Source organism: Tachypleus tridentatus, chromosome 11 (assembly GCF_004210375.1).
Source record: "Tachypleus tridentatus isolate NWPU-2018 chromosome 11, ASM421037v1, whole genome shotgun sequence".
Classification (NCBI taxonomy): domain Eukaryota; kingdom Metazoa; phylum Arthropoda; class Merostomata; order Xiphosura; family Limulidae; genus Tachypleus; species Tachypleus tridentatus.
This window is the reverse complement of record NC_134835.1, coordinates 57965438-57986855: the sequence shown is the minus strand read 5'-3', so window position 1 is coordinate 57986855 and position 21418 is coordinate 57965438. Positions and strand designations below refer to the sequence as shown.

Below are 21418 nucleotides of genomic sequence, written 5' to 3'. Positions count from 1 at the left end.
AAAACTGGTTTCTGTTTCACCATGAATGGGACGATATTAGGATTTGTTCTCTTTTGAAGCAGCATTTAATTGAAAAGAATGTGAAGTCCATGCTGCCATCTTTCCATTGCATTTTACATCAGGAAAATGTATGTGCTTAGATGTTTAAAAGTGATGAATTGAAAGCATTGATAGACATTGTTGTAAAAATTATAAATTATATTAGAAGTGGAAGCTTTCTCATCCATCGACAGTTTGTTGAGTCTTTCACGAAAAGCAGTGACTGTACTTTTGATGATCTTACTGATTTTGCAAATGTAAGATGGTTAAGTAAAGGAGAAGTCTTAGAACGATTCACTTCCTTATTTCCTTAAATAAAAGAATATCTTATCGGAAAAGGTAGGATTGAAAATTTCCTAATATTGAAACTTTGTCATGGCGGTGTGATTTGCACTTCCTATGCGACATGACGGCTCACTTGAATAATTTGAATACGAAGCTTCAAGGAAAAAGTAAAATAATGAGTGAGCAATCACAATCTATTCATAAATTTCAATTAAAGCTAAACCTCCTCCTTGCGGAACAATTACAAATAATTATTTGGCACATTTTCCAAAGTTGAATAGTCTTCCTAGAAAATAATAAGGACTATGATTTCTCTAATGCTAAAGATGATCTCGATGTAAACTGGATCAAAGATCTATCTCAAAAATTTGAATCACGTCTCTCCGAATTTAAAAATTTGAAATTGATATTTGAATTTTTGCATGATCCATTTCAATTTGACTTAAGAAATTTCAGTGAGGAATCTTTTTTTGGATAAGTGTGGATTTGAAAACTAGATGCTTACCCTGCAAAGTGTAGAACACATAAAAGATAAACAAAAATTTTCTATCAGAGATATTTGGCTCACAATTCTGATAAATGAGAGTCTTCCAAATTTAAAGATAGCAATTTTAGAATTATTTTCCACGTTTGAATCCACATTCAAAGTGATGACCTCAAAACTTACTGGGATGAAAATAAAATTGAAACACTACAAAAAGCATCTGATCTTTCCGATGATTATACTTTAACAGGTAAAACCACTTTTCATAGAAAAGAAAGTTCTGCCATCTCAGCAAAAACCTGTACCTATTCAATCCATTAAAGGATCCTTTTACTAGAGGGTGTTTGGAAAGTCACTCTGCACTTATATATTTATTAACAAACATGTTTCAATATAGAATACAGGAGGTAAATATGAATGACAATTATAAACAATGTTCAAAGTGACACCCGTTGGCATCAATACAGGTCGGGATCCTTCTTATTTTGTTTCTAAACACCGCTATCGGTTGCTGGCTTGAAATAGACTGAATAAAATATAATTACAAAACTGCACAATGACTTTCCGAACACCCTGTATACGCTGCTTTTCTACTTTGAAATCTTCTGACACTCAATTAAAGCTTCATCAAAACTATCAAGGCATGTCTACCATTTTGTAAGAAAAAATGTGGTCATGTTATATCCGATTGTTGGTGTTTGAAAAAGAAAAGATGTAATACTTAGTGAGTTCGTTTCCACATATGGACGTAGTTTCAGTAGAACATCCAATTTTGTTCATTTGGCCAATCATAAAAAGGCTGGTGTAGTTAAGGAGGAATTGAGACTTTATGCGTCTGTTAGTTCTGGGTCCTTGACAATTAATGCTGCTAATTCTATACTCTTACATATTTTACGTAATACTGGAGAGACTGTTAGAAGGTGTGTTGCCTTTAGGTTTGAGTTCTAGCAGTGGTGAGCCTGTTATTGCTCAGGGTATTGAAGGTGGCTTTGTTAATGTTTCTCTTCATAAGATCTATTTACCATCAGACCTAATTTCAGGACTAGTTGTGGTTGGATTAAGACCAACTCTGCCAAGTAAGGGTATATCATTATTGGTAGGAAACGATTTCACTGCTGGCAAAGTTGTTGCGAAACCCAAAATGGATAGCAAGCCAATCACTGTTTCATCTAAGGATGATGCTGTTGTTGAGGAAAATCCAGACATATTTCTTTCGTGTGTTTTATCTTTAGTTCAATATAAGAAATTAAGCCCAAAACAAATGATAAACATGTATTCAGAAAATAATATTATCTATTTGCCTCAGACAGTTTTTGGATTTAACTGTGTTCTTGTGAATAATCGTCCTACTGACAATTCATTGTTGAGTAACAACGATGAACTTGAGAGATCTGGTTCAACTGGTTAAGTAACATTTGTTAGAAGTAAACTGATTGCTGAGCAAGGAAAGGATCTGTAGATCTCTTCACTATTTAAATACGCACTCCCAAAATATGAACTAGAGGAAGATCTAAATGTTTATTTTTCAAAAAGGGTATGCTTATGAGAGAATGGAGACCATCAGATGTATCAGCTTCAGAGAACTGGGTCGTAATTTATCAAATCATTATTCCCAAAGTATATAGTTATAAAATATTGATAGTTGCCCACGAACTCCCCATGGGAGGCATTTAGGTGTCAAAAAAACGTGTCACTAGTATGAAACATTTCTTTTGGCTCAAAATTAGGCAAGTTGGTTCTAAATTTTGTAAAACTTCTAATATCTGTGAGTTGGTCTGAAACCATAACTAGAAAATTCCTGTTGCTCCTTTCAAACATATCACATATTTTTAGAGAACAACTCAGTTGTGTGATAATTTATTCTGTTGACCAAAACAGATAGCATTTGCTTCAAACACTTTCACGGGTTATGTAATTTTATGATGACAAAGTTATTTGCATAAGGGGGAGCTGTAGAGGATTTACTAGTATATATGTCGATATATATATGTAACAGAATGTTCATGAAAACCAAGGTTTTAATTCATTGCATAGAAAAAAAACATAATTTAAAACTTCTTTGTTGTCATGATCTAATTTAAGTAATTTTTACGTTATGAAACGGTAAAATATTTTACACAAAGAAAAACAAACTACTAAATTTATATTTTGCTTTCCATGTACTATAAGCTTTTGGCAAAAGATTGTTAATACGTTTGTGTTTTTGCAAACAGTTTTTGGGTATCAGCACACAGGAGTAACGATAATTTCCATAAAACAACAATAACAATAACAGTAATATTTTTGGCCCGGCATGGCCAAGCGTGTTAAGGCGTGCGACTCGTAATCTGAGGGTCGCGGGTTCGCATCCCGTCGCGCCAAACATGCTCGCCATTTCAGCCGTGGGGGTGTTATAATGTGACGGTCAATCCCACTACTCGTTGGTAAAGGATAGCCCAAGATATGGCGGTGGGTGGTGATGACTAGCTGCCTTCCCTCTAGTCTTACACTGCTAAATTAGGGACGGCGAGCACAGATAGCCCTCGAGTAGCTTTGTGCGAAATTAAAAAAAACAAACAGTAATATTTTTATGTTAGGTTATGTATTAAGATGGTCTCTATCGCTATATAGGAGTAATATCACAATATGATTTATTGCTTCTGTGACAGATTTACTAGTTACTATCTAATTTAATGTCCATGTTTGTTAAATATATATTGCGAAATTTTCAACGATTCATAAATTTCAAGAAAATTCTCGAGTATAAGTATAAATGACATAAATATATATATATATATACAGTAAACACCAGTATTATTGCCTCAACTAAAATTTTAAGAACTTCTCTGAAGCTTACAAAAGGTCGCCAACGCAACGTGGAGAGAGAGTTTTATACTATAAGTCTCAAAAGCTATAACTTTGATAAACGCTTATTAATCGGGAAACTATAGATATTTGACCAGAAACGAAACGATTTCTAACATTAAAAACATTTGATTTTAAATAAACAATTTCGGGCGTTAGTATTTCTACAAAAACTTTAGATTTCTTCGTCAGAGAAAAGTTAGCTTGTAAATGGCGTTAGGCCTGCCAAGAACACAGAGCCAGCTAGTTTATCAATTCAAAATTAACTCGCTTGTTATGAACTGTCGATACAATATTCAGTTCAAGAACAGATATAATATTTAATATCGCTTGTAACTTTGTAAAACTATTGTAAATGAATCATTATTTGTAATAATTGTTATTATAAATTGTATTGTTGATTTTTATTAAGATATTTTTGTCATAATAAAGCAAATTGTGTGAATCAATCTTGTTAACAAATATCACAAATTTCATTCATATTGATATTCAATTAACTCCTAAATTAAAATTAAAATTTCTTGCTATTACAAATCGTAATTCATAAGGTGTGTAAAATAATAAATCGGAGGCTCGTCTGAGATAAATTATGATGGATAATAATAGTAAACCACTTATTTCAGAAGCTATCAATCTAAAGATGATCGATTTAGTTCCTTGATTCTTATAATACCAAATAAAGAAGAAAATCTCTAGTGATAATGTTTTTAAATGTTTAAAGATGCTGTAATGATTTTAGTTTAATGCTTCGTACTTTCTTTCGTATTACTTAGGGAATACTTAAATGTGTGTCTCTTGAGGGATAAATTTTAATTACTCTTTAGTGTTCTGCTCACAAGAGTCATACGTTTTAATTTTAAAGAAGACAATACGTAAGTGTAAAAAAAGAATAACAAAATCACATTGAAAATTGATTCAACAAAAATATAGATAAAATAATAATTATGTTAGAAGCAGTGTTCGCAAACGATACTTTAAGTTACAGATAAGCCCATGTCAATGCAAGTTGATGCATTATCCCAGAATGACAATTTTCAGAATTTGGCAATGTGATGGTTCGACATTTTGTAAAACTTTGGATTTCAGAGCTGAGGAGCCAGTTAACAATCCACATAGCACAACAATATATTTATCTCAATTTGAACTATGGGTGTATTCTAAAATTATCCAAAATTTTAGCGAGGATGTTAAGCGGTAAGGTGCTTCTAATGGGAGATTTTATACTGTTTAGTAGCTCATAAAAATGTAGTTACTGCAGTAATTCATATTTGAAGCTTTACACAAAGAGAGAATACACATTCAAGTGTTCAGATCTCATAAACATAAGTACATCATGATAAAATCATGTACTATTTACCACAGGATCAGGTCAGTGTTTATTTTTTTTCAAGGACGTTTATTGATTAGAGTATATGTATACCGTCACCTCATTGCTTATTTTATTTTAAATTCAATAAATAAATGCCTTTTATTACATAATCAAACGTAAAAATAAAACTCAAAATAACAAAAACTAGTTTCACAAGCTAATATCTCGTCGGCATTCTCTTAGATGACATCAACATCAACGTGTTTGGGTTGCGATCATTCATTAATTTGTAGAGCTCAGTTCACAGATTTTTAAACGGATTGATAACTAGTGATTAACTTAGTCAATCCATAACATCCCATAATTTTTTTATTTCAAAAGGGCGGTTCAAGAAACTCGTTTAATTTTTTTTTCAAAATCGTGTTTTATTACAAGTACTTAAATGTTGTAAGGAAAGTGAAGTTTTCATTTTAACTCGCCGTCGATGAAATATCCCATACGGAATGTAAATCTTTTATCGATTTTCAAGAAACATTCAAAACCATTTGCACTACGAGATCGTTTTCTTAATGTTAAATAAGTCGTGATACACTTTCTTCTTCCACACTAGAATTTCTAATGTATAAAAGTTCACCTCTGAATCAGATTCCAGTTACACGTTACATGCGAAAAGAAAATTCTGAGAGGTTCTGATATTGTGTTTTTGTTCTGTGGGACGTTAAAGACGAACGTTTAAAGGATAAATAGACATTGTAAACTTCTTTCAGACAATTTTAGGAACACGAGATAGCTCAGTTGGGAGAGCGTTAGACTGAAGATCTAAAGGACCCTGGTTCGATCCCGGGTCTCAGCGATGTATGTAGATTCTTTAAAAAAAAAAAGAAAGCGCCGGTTCTCGTCATCGAGTACAGACGTGTTTTTTCTAGCTCCTGATTGCCTTAGTGTGACTTTAGCAGCTAAGCCTTGTGAGCGTGTAGTTCTTTTTTTTGCTAGTTTTTGTGTTTTTTCAAGTTGTTTGACAATGTTTTCATCTTCCAAGATGTTAATGGAAGTTATGCGTCGTACAGTTTTTGTGGACACGACAAATTCAAGCCATGGGGACGTTATCCATTCTGTTATTTCTACGTTTGGTGCTGCTTCGGTCACTGCTGTTGTTCCTCACCCGGGTGGTTATGAGGTAACTTTTGTTCTTCCTGCCGATGTGGACCTGGCTATAGATGCTGGTCTAGTTGTCAATGGTGTATTTTGTTCGACTAATGGTGTCACTAAACGCACTATTACTGTGTCATTTATGGACGTCCCGGAATATATAGACGATGATATTATACTAAATAAACTTAAAGATTTTGATTGTGAAGTGAAAAGCCCTATTGTGTGGAAGCGGGACCAGGGCATATATTTAGGTATACGCCATGTTCGTGTGTCTTTTAGTGAAAAGTGTATCTCTTTGCCGTACGTTGTGTAAGTTTTTGATCCTTTGGGCAAGGCGGTTATGTTAAAGGTGAAGCATGATCGCCAGTCAAAAGTGTGTAATTTATGTTTGGGGGCGGATCATTTATTTCGCGATTGCCCCCAGTTTATTTGCCGACATTGTCATGTGCAAGTCCGTCAACGTTGTCCCAAGCTTGTTGTTCCTCGAACTTCCTCTAGTGACAATGCTGATGTGGCCACGCCTACTCCTTCTCGTGACGCCGCTGAAGTAGTCACGGCTGCTCCCTCTCGTGCAGAGCCTCATGATGTTGCCACAATTTCTGTTTGTCCACGCGTTGATTCGGAGGTTCCCCTTTCAGGGGAGGCTGCAGCTACCCATTGGGTGGTGGATGATGTATCTTCCAGGCGACCGACGGTTTCTGGTGGGGCCAGGGAACGGGATAGTAGTCATCCCCCTGCTGGAGGACGCAATTTTGATCGACACTTCCCACCACTTACGGTTAGTGGTGAGACTACCGCCGGCGATGTGGAGGTGCCTCTTCCTCGTCGTTGGAGGTATGCTAGTGTGGTGGCGATGACTCCTGGTGACACCTCCAAGAAAGGCAGTGGACGAAAACGGGTTTCGGACGAGCCAATACTACGGATATCTCGGACGAAGGCGGTGTCTCAGCCTTAAATGTGTTTTTTGTGCCAGTTTATTTGTTTCAGTTAGTGTAAGACTGTCATTTATTGTTATTTGTACTTTGTGCATATTTGCTTAGATCTTTACATTTGTTCTTGCTACTTTTGTGTTTGAGACAGTTTAATTTCCATTCTCGTACCTTTAATTTGTCTTTTGCATGGTACATTTACTAAGGGTGGGAGTTTTGAATTGTAATGGGTTGCGTAATGTTAGTAAGTTGGCTTATTATCTGGATTACTTTGTTACTAATTTCGATGTTGTTTGTTTACAGGAAACGTTTTTTACTGATGATTTTCATGATGTCGTACTGAAATTTTGGCCAGGTATAGCTTTTTTTAATAATTCACCAACTGGACGACAAGGGGTTGCCATCTTGTTACAGCGGTTTTTGAGTGATACTGTTACATTCGTTTCTTCTGATGGGGTGAGTAGGGTTCTGACTGTAAAATTCAGTTTAGAGTCTTTGTCTTATCTGTTATCATCTGTATATGCTCCTCGCGATATCTCCGAGCGACGGCAATTTTTCCACAACTTGGAGTATTGTTTGGATGGTTGCACGGGATTGCTCGTTGTGGGAGATTTTAATTGTGTGGTGGATGTGGCACGCGATCGATTTCCGGTTCGTTTCTCCCGTGACGCAAGCCGTTCGGCTTTTGTTCAGTTTCTTGATAGGTTTGATTTACTTGATGCGCATTCACTCATATCGCCGACTACACCTGGTTTCACATGGAAGCGTTTTGTTAATGGTGAGATGATGTCGTCTCGTATTGATAGGGTTTTGCTTTCATCTACCTCGCAGGGGACTGTCCAACGTTTACGTACGTTGTGGTTTCCTGCTACAGATCATGCTTTATTGGGCTTCGAACTTACTCTGCGGCCCGTTGTCAGAGGTCCTAATTTCTGGCACTTCAATAACCAGTTATTGAGGGATGCCGAATATGTGAAAGCCATTAAGCTATTGATCGCCAAAAGTCGTTGTTGGTTCGTCTATGGGACTGATAAAATTTCGTGGTATGAAACATTGAAATGCGCGTTCCGTTTACTTACCCAGCGTTATTCGATTGTTCGAGCGCGGGCATCCCGTTCTCGCAAATGTCAGCTTGCGTCGTCCATAACTCGTGAGCTTCGAAAACTGTCCCGTTACCCTGGTAGGTCTAAGGTAAAATTATATGCACTTGAAGATGAATTGGAGACTTTGAATCACGATACCATAGAGGGGGCGAGGATTCGTTCTCATATTCGTTGGTTTGAGGAGGGTGAGAGATCTACCTCTTACTTTCTTCGTATGGAAAAGGTCCGTCAAAGCAGAATTGAGTTTCGATCCATGCTCACTGATAGGGGTGTGGAGGTGTCCGGTGTGGATGATATCGCTGCTGTTTTACATCAGTATTATTCCGCACTGTACACTAAAGATATCGTTCTGCAGGAAGACATCGATTTCGTTATCTCATTTGTTGATCGAACTCTTACCCATGAACAAGCTCATATTTGTGATGCTCCATTCACGGTTTCGGAAGTTCTCGCTGCTCTAGACAGTTTACCGATTGGCAAATCTCCTGGTTTGGATGGTTTTACGTCCGAATTTTACAAATGTTTTCTCCCTCTTTTTGTTGACGACTTTTTATATGTCTTGTCTGACCTGTTCCACTCTCCACAGTTGCTCCGTACCATGTGTTCTGGGGTAATTGTTCCTATCCCGAAAGGAGGAGATCGACGGTTGGCGGCTAACAGCCGGCCTTTGACATTGCTTTGTACTGACTATAAGCTTTGGCCAAAGTGCTGGCTCGTCGCCTTTCGTCTGTGATCTCCAGTTTAGTTTCAGATGACCAATCCGGGTGTATACCTGGACGGGACGTTGTTGATACCCCGTTAACACTAGTTTTGCTATTGCAGTCTTTAGCACGTACCGGCCAGGGTGGAATCTTTTTGAAGCTCGATCAGATGCAAGCCTTTGATCGGGTGGCCTATGACTATCTATTTCAACTTCTTCTGCGTATGGGTTTTGGTTCTACTTTTGTTCATTGGGTTCGTCTTTGCTATACTTCTATTTCTAGTTGTGTTAAGTTTAATGGATTTCTCACTAATGATTTTGCTGTAACTCGGGGTATTCGACAAGGATGCCCCATGTCTGCTTTACTTTACGTTCTCAGTGTCGAACCGTTACGAAATATGTTGGTCCATAATGTACATATTACTGGTATTGGTGGTGATGTGCTACTCACCACGCCTTCACTTACTTATCAGCATGCTGATGATACCACTTTAACCTTACGAGACGCCGAATCTTTGCCGCATGTGTTGGATGTCTGCCAAACTTTTGGCAAAGCTACTGGGGGAGGATCAACTGGACCAAGAGTCAGGGTTTGTGGGTTGGGTGTTTGGCCTCTTCTGCAGACTTCGTCCTTGGTGAGTTGAGAATTTCCCAGGATCCTATTCGGATTTTGGGAATAGTTTTCCACTCTAATTTCGATGTCATGCTGCAAGATACGTGGCAGGGTGTATTGCGCAGGGTATCTCGTGTCTTGGTGTCGTGGCGATTTCGTTCTTTGTCGCTAAAGGGTAAATCTCTTGTGGTGAACTCCTTGGTGGCATCGGTGTTATGGTACCCGTTGAATATACTCCCGTTGCCAAGACAGTTTGAGGCTAGATTTCGCAAATGTATACTGGATTTTATTTGGCGGGGAGGTATACATAAAGTGGCATACGGTATTCTGATTCGGAGTTATGATTGTGGAGGTATCAACTTGGTTGATGTTAACACTCGTAAACTCGCATTCCGTTTGAAGTTGTTGCAGCGTTGTTTGGATGCTTCTTGTCCTTCCACCTTGCGACAACTTCTTTCTGGATTTTTTCTTGTTATGGTAATCTCTCTTTAAGCTTTCGGATTCTTCAATGCCGTATTTTGCCACGTTTTGTGAAATCGTTACCTTTCTATATTCAGGAAATGTTTCATGCCTGGAAGGTTCTTCTTGGGGATAAAGGGATTTTCCCAGCTCCTCTTTCCTCCAAATTTTTGATGAACCTTTGTTTTCAATCCGGCTATTGTTGATGTTTGGCACCGAACATTTCATTTTCCTGAATTTATTAATGCAGGTTTGGTTCAGGTCCGCCATTTATTGTACGAGGTGCTCCCTGCTTTTCTTCCGGTGAGGGCAGTGATTGAAATGTGTACGGACGCTGACCCGTTGGCCAATGCCCGCACAATTTTTCACATTTTCATATGCTCAAGGAGGCGTTGCCTGTGGAGTGGTTGACGATTTTGTCTACCCAGCCGGCTCCTCTCCCGTCGTCCACATGTGTTGTGGATTTATATTTTCTGGACCACTCCGATAATCGAGTTCATTTTCAGGGTTTATCTCTGCGGCAACTGGTGGGATATTTACAGTTTTCACTCGCTACTAATTTACCTGCTCCATTCTACTGGGGATATTGTTCCTCCTGGAGACTGGAAACGCATTCGAAAAACGCTTATTCTTCTTTTGTGGGTTTTTTTGTTTGTGATGTGGATTATTTACTCTGGTTGCGGGCGATTACCACAAATGTCAAGCTGATACATATGGACAGACATCCCACAGGGTTGTGCACTTTCTGTTCCCAGGCGCGGGAAACCATAGACCATCTGTTTTTCCAATGTCCTTTTGTACAGCCCTTGTGGTCATATGTATATAAATTATTGGCATTTTATTTTGGATGTCCCATATCAAACTGGGTATGGAGGAGATGCCTCTTAGTGGGATCTCATCCTTCGTTACCAGGAGATGCTGGAACATATTCCGTTTAATTACAAGTTTGGCACGTCAGGTTATATGTTCTGCTCGTTCAGTTTCTTTGGCACGAAATCGAGTCATTCATTTAATTTCCATGTTTAAAGTGCGTGTACGGAGACATATATATCTTCATTATCATAGATCTTTGTTACATAACTCATTAAATGTTTTTATTCTGTGTATTCTTATGTTGGTAGCTTGGTAACCCAAGGTGCCCAAGGTTATTTCTTGTGTACGTTGTTAAGATAAGTTGTTATTTCATTATATTTTTGTTACCAATGAAAGATCCATTGATTTCTTGTTTGTTAATGTTAATTATAATGTTTGTTGGATTACCTGCTGTTCCAATTACCTCTTTTATTTCTTTTTCCTTAATTTTATTAACTTTGTGGTAATTTTCAGCATGGTAATCTATAGAGTTATTGTTACATGCTAATTCATTAACTTGTGTTTTATTTGTTGTATTTCTGTGTATACCCCTCGTTGAGGTGGGAAAACAAAAAAAAGTTAAACTGAAGATCAAAAGGACCCTGGTTCGATTCCTGGTCTCGACGATGTATGTAGATTCTTTTAGAAAAAAAAAAAGTTAGACTGAAGATCTAAAGGTCCCTTTTGGAACACAAGCCGAGATTCGATCGTTAGACTGAAGATCTAAAGGTCCCTGGTTCGATCCCGGGTCTCGGCGATGTATGTAGATTCTTTTAGGTTGATTGAGTCGTCCTGACCTGTTCTTTGAATAAACTCGGAAAAGACAACTTTTCAAAATTAATCACTAAATCTACTGGTTTACAGATCGATATTTTAATTTATTCACTTTTGCGTTTCGCGAACACAGTTAAAAGCATGGCAGAGTGACGCTGACTAGTAGTGAAATCATACGTACATCGCTATCATATCCTTTCTTCGGTATAACACAAAAAACAAAGAAACGAACTACGCATCGAATTTTCTCTATCAGAAGGGGTTTCCACGTTCTATGTACAGGGGAAAATAGTGAACACCAAGTGTACAATTGTAATTTTACCGTCGATTTATAAAATCCGTGTGAAAATGTATCAGACGATTTCACAATTCTATTTCGCTATTTTGTTGTGAAGTATAAGAAATATGGAAAATCCAATATTACGTGCCTCAATGTAAACGTGTTAAAAATTTCGTGTTCTTTCAGAACCGTTAAAGAGTATTCACATACACGTGAATATCTGACAAAGGCATAAGATATATATTTCATAAAATTATACCGAATTCTAACACAAATACTTCCCCACCCACTACTCAGTAGTATTAATATTTAAAACTTTTAATACCTCCATGTGATCCTCCTGTGTTTACATATACTACCAGTCGAGTGAACACGGAATCTTGAGGAAGATACAAGGTCTATCCCGTATAAAACTAGGGTTATCATGTGACGGAATGTTTTAGATTTATTTATCATTTAAAAGAAGCCTAAACGGGAAATATAAAAGATATTTTCTTTCAAAATAAGTACCCTAAACGTGATCAACTTGAAGAGAAATAACTAAAGACATAACGTTATCTTTCTTGAAAATTTTTGCTTAATATATGGTAAATAAATATTAAGAAGTGTGTAATTTTTCTGACTAGTGAACGTTATTCAACGAAGGTTAAAGATTAGTTACCCTACCATACTATTACTCTATATTCTAACAATAATGAGATCAATTTGGTCTGTAGAATTTAATGTTATAGGAACGTGCTTAGAGGAGTGTCAATAATATCACGTTTCCCAATAAATACGCTTTGTATCCATAGTTAGGTGCATTCTCAAGAAACGTAAATAGCTTGGAATAGCGTACAGATTCCGTCGCTCGACCAGCTTACGAAGTGGCGTGGTTTCGGATATCCTGCAACGACAATCCTCGCCTTTTGAACTTTTTAACCATTACAGTTTTACAATCAAAGAGTGGGCTGTTGGTGTTGTTGAGTAGCTACCCACCCTCTTGCCTATCACTGCTAAGATGATACACGGGGTACAGTCGATAACCATATTGTAGCGGTGTGCGAAAAGAATCCTAACCAAAGCAAGGTGTAAAGAAACACCATGGAATTCGACAACTTCGCTGATACAAAATTTTACAAATTGGAAGAAGAGTTTTTGCGACTTATAAATTAAAAAAAGAACTTTTATTTCACTTACTAACGAAAGTAGGTTCCCCAAATAAAGATGCTCCAGACGTTCTATATTTCCTCTTTTCTTCGTCGTGCACAACAGGTGCGTTTTGATGATTGTGTATATTTCATACCTCCTTGATGGTATACAGCCCAAGTACTTCTCCCAAAACATTTTCGAGCAGAAATATATCGGCCAAAACATCATTCGACAGAACTCGTAAAGTTCCCGATATTTAATATATTTCGAAGTTCTTTTATTTCAAAAGGGCGTTTCAAGAAACTCGTTTAATTTTTTTTGTCAAAATCGTGTTTTATTGCCAGTACTGAAATGTTGTAAGGAAAGTGAAGTTTTCGTTTTAACTTGCCGTCGTTGAAATACCCCATACGGAATGTATATCTTTTATCGATTTTCAAGAAACATTCAAAACCATTTGCACTACGAGATCATTTTCTTCATGTTAAATAAGCCGTGATACACTTTCTTCTTCCACACTGGAATTTCTAATGTGTAAAGTTTACCTTAGAATCAGATTCCAGTTACACGTTACATGCGAAAAGTAAATTCTGCATCTCGTAGAAACGACAGAATATTAAATGTTCATATTTTTTGTTGTTTTTCTCTAAAGTAAAACACAGTGTGGGGAACATTGTTTTCGTTTTGTTTCTAAAAGAAAGAGAGAACTTAAAAGCTGGACGAAACTACGAAAAGTCTATTTAAAAGTTTCTCAAACTGCACTTCACTGTTGGTGAGACGTTGATCCTTGAGTAGTTTCCTTTTGAGCCAGAATGCTCAAAGAATTGTATTTGATATATAGTATAGCATGAGGTGAGATTCAAATCCTCGGAGCCAGTTGTTTTAGTTCAAAGAATTTACGAAATTTCTTTAATAGCGGTTCTGATATTGTGTTTTTGTTCTGTAGGACGTTAAAGACGAACGTTTAAAGGATAAATGAACATTGTAAATTTCTTTCAGACAATTTTGGAACACAAGCCGAGATAGCTCAGTTGGGAGAGCGTTAGACTGAAGATCTAAAGGTCCCTGGTTCGATCCCGGTCTCGGCGATGTATGTAGATTCTTTTAGGTTGATTGAGTCGTCCTGACCTGTTCTTTGAATGAGCTCGGAAAAAACAACTTTTCAAAATTAATCACTAAATCTACTGGTTTACAGATCGATATTTTAATTTATTCACTTTTGCGTTTCGCGAACACAGTTAAAAGAATGGCAGAATGACGCTGACTAGTAGCGAAATCATACGTACATCGCTATCAAATCCTTTCTTCGGTATAACACAAAAAACAAAGATACGTACTACGCATCGCATTTTCTCTATCAGAAGGGGTTTCCACGTTCTATGTACAGGGGAAAATAGTGAACGCCAAGTGTACAATTGTAATTTTACCGTCGATTTATAAAATCCGTGTGAAAATGTATCAGACGATTTCACAATTCTATTTCGCTATTTTGTTATGAAGTATAAGAAATATGGAAAATCCAATATTACGTGCCTCAATGTAAACGTGTTAAAAATTTCGTGTTCTTTCAGAACCGTTAAAGAGTATTCACATACACGTGAATATCTGACAAAGGCATAAGATATATATTTCATAAAATTATACCGAATTCTAACACAAATACTTCCCCACCCACTACTCAGTAGTATTAATATTTAAAACTTTTAATACCTCCATGTGATCCTCCTGTGTTTACATATACTACCAGTCGAGTGAACACGGAATCTTGAGGAAGATACAAGGTCTATCCCGTATAAAACTAGGGTTAACATGTGACGGAGTGTTCTCGATTTATTTATCATTTAAAAGAAGCCTAAACGGGAAATATAAAAGATATTTTCTTTCAAAATAAGTACCCTAAACGTGATCAACTTGAAGAGAAATAACTAAAGACATAACGTTATCTTTCTTGAAAATTTTGCTTAATATATGGTAAATAAATATTAAGAAGTGTGTAATTTTTCTGACTAGTGAACGTTATTCAACGAAGGTTAAAGATTAGTTACCCTACCATACTATTACTCTATATTCTAACAATAATGAGATGAATTTGGTCTGTAGAATTTAATGTTATAGTAACGTGCTTAGAGGAGTGTCAATAATATCACGTTTCCCAATAAATACGCTTTGTATCCATAGTTAGGTGCATTCTCAAGAAACGTATATAGCTTGGAATAGCGTACAGATTCCGTCGCTCGACCAGCTTACGAAGTGGCGTGGTTTCGGATATACCGCAACGACAATCCTCGCCTTTTGAACTTTTTAACCATTACAGTTTTACAATCAAAGAGTGGGCTGTTGGTGTTGTTGAGTAGCTACCCACCCTCTTGCCTATCACTGCTAAGATGATACACGGGGTACAGTCGATAACCATATTGTAGCGGTGTGCGAAAAGAATCCTAACCAAAGCAAGGTGTAAAGAAACACCATGGAATTCGACAACTTCGCTGATACAAAATTTTACAAATTGGAAGAAGAGTTTTTGCGACTTATAAATTAAAAAAAGAACTTTTATTTCACTTACTAACGAAAGTAGGTTCCCCAAATAAAGATGCTCCAGACGTTCAATATTTCCTCTTTTTCTTCGTCGTGCACAACAGGTGCGTTTTGATGATTGTGTATATTTCATACCTCCTTGATGGTATACAGCCCACGTACTTCTCCCAAAACATTTTCGAGCAGAAATATATCGGCCAAAACATCATTCGACAGAACTCGTAAAGTTCCCGATATTTAATATATTTCGAAGTTCTTTTATTTCAAAAGGGCGTTTCAAGAAACTCGTTTAATTTTTTTTTGTCAAAATCGTGTTTTATTGCCAGTACTGAAATGTTGTAAGGAAAGTGAAGTTTTCGTTTTAACTTGCCGTCGTTGAAATACCCCATACGGAATGTATATCTTTTATCGATTTTCAAGAAACATTCAAAACCATTTGCACTACGAGATCATTTTCTTCATGTTAAATAAGCCGTGATACACTTTCATCTTCCACACTGGAATTTTTAATGTGTAAAAGTTTACCTTAGAATCAGATTCCAGTTACACGTTACATGCGAAAAGTAAATTCTGCATCTCGTAGAAACGACAGAATATTAAATGTTCATATTTTTTGTTGTTTTTCTCTAAAGTAAAAACACAGTGTGGGGGACATTGTTTTTCGTTTTGTTTCTAAAAGAAAGAGAGAACTTAAAAGCTGGACGAAACTACGAAAAGTCTATTTAAAAGTTTCTCAAACTGCACTTCACTGTTGGTGAGACGTTGATCCTTGAGTAGTTTCCTTTTGAGCCAGAATGCTCAAAGAATTGTATTTGATATATAGTATAGCATGAGGTGAGATTCAAATCCTCGGAGCCAGTTGTTTTAGTTCAAAGAATTTACGAAATTTCTTTAATAGCGGTTCTGATATTGTGTTTTTGTTCTGTAGGACGTTAAAGACGAACGTTTAAAGGATAAATGAACATTGTAAATTTCTTTCAGACAATTTTTGGAACAAAAGCCGAGATAGCTCAGTTGGGAGAGCGTTAGACTGAAGATCTAAAGGTCCCTGGTTCGATCCCGGGTCTCGGCGATGTATGTAGATTCTTTTAGGTTGATTGATTCGTCCTGACCTGTTCTTTGAATGAGCTCGGAAAAAACAACTTTTCAAAATTAATCACTAAATCTACTGGTTTACAGATCGATATTTTAATTTATTCACTTTTGCGTTTCGCGAACACAGTTAAAAGAATGGCAGAATGACGCTGACTAGTAGCGAAATCATACGTACATCGCTATCAAATCCTTTCTTCGGTATAACACAAAAAACAAAGATACGAACTACGCATCGCATTTTCTCTATCAGAAGGGGTTTCCACGTTCTATGTACAGGGAAAATAGTGAACGCCAAGTGTACAATTGTAATTTTACCGTCGATTTATAAAATCCGTGTGAAAATGTATCAGACGATTTCACAATTTTTATTCGCTATTTTGTTAGGAAGTATAAGAAATATGGAAAATCCAATATTACGTGCCTCAATGTAAACGTGTTAAAAATTTCGTGTTCTTTCAGAACCGTTAAAGAGTATTCACATACACGTGAATATCTGACAAAGGCATAAGATATATATTTCATAAAATTATACCGAATTCTAACACAAATACTTCCCCACCCACTACTCAGTAGTATTAATATTTAAAACTTTTAATACCTCCATGTGATCCTCCTGTGTTTACATATACTACCAGTCGAGTGAACACGGAATCTTGAGGAAGATACAAGGTCTATCCCGTATAAAACTAGGGTTAACATGTGACGGAGTGTTCTCGATTTATTTATCATTTAAAAGAAGCCTAAACGGGAAATATAAAAGATATTTTCTTTCAAAATAAGTACCCTAAACGTGATCAACTTGAAGAGAAATAACTAAAGACATAACGTTATCTTTCTTGAAAATTTTTGCTTAATATATGGTAAATAAATATTAAGAAGTGTGTAATTTTTCTGACTAGTGAACGTTATTCAACGAAGGTTAAAGATTAGTTACCCTACCATACTATTACTCTATATTCTAACAATAATGAGATCAATTTGGTCTGTAGAATTTAATGTTATAGGAACGTGCTTAGAGGAGTGTCAATAATATCACGTTTCCCAATAAATACGCTTTGTATCCATAGTTAGGTGCATTCTCAAGAAACGTTAATAGCTTGGAATAGCGTACAGATTCCGTCGCTCGACCAGCTTACGAAGTGGCGTGGTTTCGGAAAAACCGCAACGACAATCCTCGCCTTTTGAACTTTTTAACCATTACAGTTTTACAATCAAAGAGTGGGCTGTTGGTGTTGTTGAGTAGCTACCCACCCTCTTGCCTATCACTGCTAAGATGATACACGGGCTACAGTCGATAACCATATTGTAACGGTGTGCGAAAAGAATCCTAACCAAAGCAAGGTGTAAAGAAACACCATGGAATTCGACAACTTCGCTGATACAAAATTTTACAAATTGGAAGAAGAGTTTTTGCGACTTATAAATTAAAAAAAGAACTTTTATTTCACTTACTAACGAAAGTAGGTTCCCCAAATAAAGATGCTCCAGACGTTCAATATTTCCTCTTTTTCTTCGTCGTGCACAACACGTGCGTTTTGATGATTGTGTATATTTCATACCTCCTTGATGGTATACAGCCCACGTACTTCTCCCAAAACATTTTCGAGCAGAAATATATCGGCCAAAACATCATTCGACAGAACTCGTAAAGTTCCCGATATTTAATATATTTCGAAGTTCTTTTATTTCAAAAGGGCGTTTCAAGAAACTCGTTTAATTTTTTTTTGTCAAAATCGTGTTTTATTGCCAGTACTGAAATGTTGTAAGGAAAGTGAAGTTTTCGTTTTAACTTGCCGTCGTTGAAATACCCCATACGGAATGTATATCTTTTATCGATTTTCAAGAAACATTCAAAACCATTTGCACTACGAGATCATTTTCTTCATGTTAAATAAGCCGAGATACACTTTCTTCTTACACACTGGAATTTCTAATGTGTAAAAGTTTACCTTAGAATCAGATTCCAGTTACACGTTACATGCGAAAAGTAAATTCTGCATCTCGTAGAAACGACAGAATATTAAATGTTCATATTTTTTGTTGTTTTTCTCTAAAGTAAAAACACAGTGTGGGGGACATTGTTTTTTCGTTTTGTTTCTAAAATAAAGAGAGAACTTAAAAGCTGGACGAAACTACGAAAAGTCTATTTAAAAGTTTCTCAAACTGCACTTCACTGTTGGTGAGACGTTGATCCTTGAGTAGTTTCCTTTTGAGCCAGAATGCTCAAAGAATTGTATTTGATATATAGTATAGCATGAGGTGAGATTCAAATCCTCGGAGCCAGTTGTTTTAGTTCAAAGAATTTACGAAATTTCTTTAATAGCGGTTCTGATATTGTGTTTTTGTTCTGTAGGACGTTAAAGACGAACGTTTAAAGGATAAATGAACATTGTAAATTTCTTTCAGACAATTTTGGAACACAAGCCGAGATAGCTCAGTTGGGAGAGCGTTAGACTGAAGATCTAAAGGTCCCTGGTTCGATCCCGGTCTCGGCGATGTATGTAGATTCTTTTAGGTTGATTGAGTCGTCCTGACCTGTTCTTTGAATGAGCTCGGAAAAGACAACTTTTCAAAATTAATCACTAAATCTACTGGTTTACAGATCGATATTTTAATTTATTCACTTTTGCGTTTCGCGAACACAGTTAAAAGAATGGCAGAGTGACGCTGACTAGTAGCGAAATCATACGTACATCGCTATCAAATCCTTTCTTCGGTATAACACAAAAAACAAAGATACGAACTACGCATCGCATTTTCTCTATCAGAAGGGGTTTCCACGTTCTATGTACAGGGGAAAATAGTGAACGCCAAGTGTACAATTGTAATTTTACCGTCGATTTATAAAATCCGTGTGAAAATGTATCAGACGATTTCACAATTCTATTTCGCTATTTTGTTAGGAAGTATAAGAAATATGGAAAATCCAATATTACGTGCCTCAATGTAAACGTGTTAAAAATTTCGTGTTCTTTCAGAACCGTTAAAGAGTATTCACATACACGTGAATATCTGACAAAGGCATAAGATATATATTTCATAAAATTATACCGAATTCTAACACAAATACTTCCCCACCCACTACTCAGTAGTATTAATATTTAAAACTTTTAATACCTCCATGTGATCCTCCTGTGTTTACATATACTACCAGTCGAGTGAACACGGAATCTTGAGGAAGATACAAGGTCTATCCCGTATAAAACTAGGGTTATCATGTGACGGAATGTTTTAGATTTATTTATCATTTAAAAGAAGCCTAAACGGGAAATATAAAAGATATTTTCTTTCAAAATAAGTACCCTAAACGTGATCAACTTGAAGAGAAATAACTAAAGACATAACGTTATCTTTCTTGAAAATTTTTGCTTAATATATGGTAAATAAATATTAAGAAGTGTGTAATTTTTCTGACTAGTGAACGTTATTCAACGAAGGTTAAAGATTAGTTACCCTACCATACTATTACTCTATATTCTAACAATAATGAGATCAATTTGGTCTGTAGAATTTAATGTTATAGGAACGTGCTTAGAGGAGTGTCAATAATATCACGTTTCCCAATAAATACGCTTTGTATCCATAGTTAGGTGCATTCTCAAGAAACGTAAATAGCTTGGAATAGCGTACAGATTCCGTCGCTCGACCAGCTTACGAAGTGGCGTGGTTTCGGAAAAACCGCAACGACAATCCTCGCCTTTGAACTTTTAACCATTACAGTTTTACAATCAAAGAGTGGGCTGTTGGTGTTGTTGAGTAGCTACCCACCCTCTTGCCTATCACTGCTAAGATGATACACGGGGTACAGTCGATAACCATATTGTAGCGGTGTGCGAAAAGAATCCTAACCAAAGCAAGGTGTAAAGAAACACCATGGAATTCGACAACTTCGCTGATACAAAATTTTACAAATTGAAGAAGAGTTTTGCGACTTATAAATTAAAAAAAGAACTTTTATTTCACTTACTAACGAAAGTAGGTTCCCCAAATAAAGATGCTCCAGACGTTCAATATTTCCTCTTTTCTTCGTCGTGCACAACAGGTGCGTTTTGATGATTGTGTATATTTCATACCTCCTTGATGGTATACAGCCCAAGTACTTCTCCCAAAACATTTTCGAGCAGAAATATATCGGCCAAAACATCATTCGACAGAACTCGTAAAGTTCCCGATATTTAATATATTTCGAAGTTCTTTATTTCAAAAGGGCGTTTCAAGAAACTCGTTTAATTTTTTTTGTCAAAATCGTGTTTTATTGCCAGTACTGAAATGTTGTAAGGAAAGTGAAGTTTTCGTTTTAACTTGCCGTCGTTGAAATACCCCATACGGAATGTATATCTTTTATCGATTTTCAAGAAACATTCAAAACCATTTGCACTACGAGATCATTTTCTTCATGTTAAATAAGCCGTGATACACTTTCTTCTTCCACACTGGAATTTCTAATGTGTAAAAGTTTACCTTTGAATCAGATTCCAGTTACACGTTACATGCGAAAAGTAAATTCTGCATCTCGTAGAAACGACAGATTATTAAATGTTCATATTTTTTGTTGTTTTCTCTAAAGTAAAACACAGTGTGGGGGACATTGTTTTTCGTTTTGTTTCTAAAAGAAAGAGAGAACTTAAAAGCTGGACGAAACTACGAAAAGTCTATTTAAAAGTTTCTCAAACTGCACTTCACTGTTGGTGAGACGTTGATCCTTGAGTAGTTTCCTTTTGAGCCAGAATGCTCAAAGAATTGTATTTGATATATAGTATAGCATGAGGTGAGATTCAAATCCTCGGAGCCAGTTGTTTTAGTTCAAAGAATTTACGAAATTTCTTTAATAGCGGTT

The 21418-nt window shown here is 36.3% G+C and overlaps 4 non-coding genes across 4 annotated transcripts; all 4 read left to right on the top strand.

Annotated features, from left to right (window-relative positions):
- The first annotated feature begins 5742 nt into the window (after positions 1–5742).
- On the top strand, positions 5743–5814 carry TRNAF-GAA (transfer RNA phenylalanine (anticodon GAA)). The gene has a single exon. It is a non-coding gene; the product is annotated as a tRNA-Phe (tRNA).
- An 8153-nt stretch (positions 5815–13967) lies between these two features.
- TRNAF-GAA (transfer RNA phenylalanine (anticodon GAA)) lies at positions 13968–14039 on the top strand. The gene has a single exon. It is a non-coding gene; the product is annotated as a tRNA-Phe (tRNA).
- A 2446-nt stretch (positions 14040–16485) lies between these two features.
- Positions 16486–16558, top strand: TRNAF-GAA (transfer RNA phenylalanine (anticodon GAA)). The gene has a single exon. It is a non-coding gene; the product is annotated as a tRNA-Phe (tRNA).
- Positions 16559–19004: 2446 nt separating this feature from the next.
- Positions 19005–19076, top strand: TRNAF-GAA (transfer RNA phenylalanine (anticodon GAA)). The gene has a single exon. It is a non-coding gene; the product is annotated as a tRNA-Phe (tRNA).
- The last annotated feature ends 2342 nt before the right edge of the window (positions 19077–21418 follow it).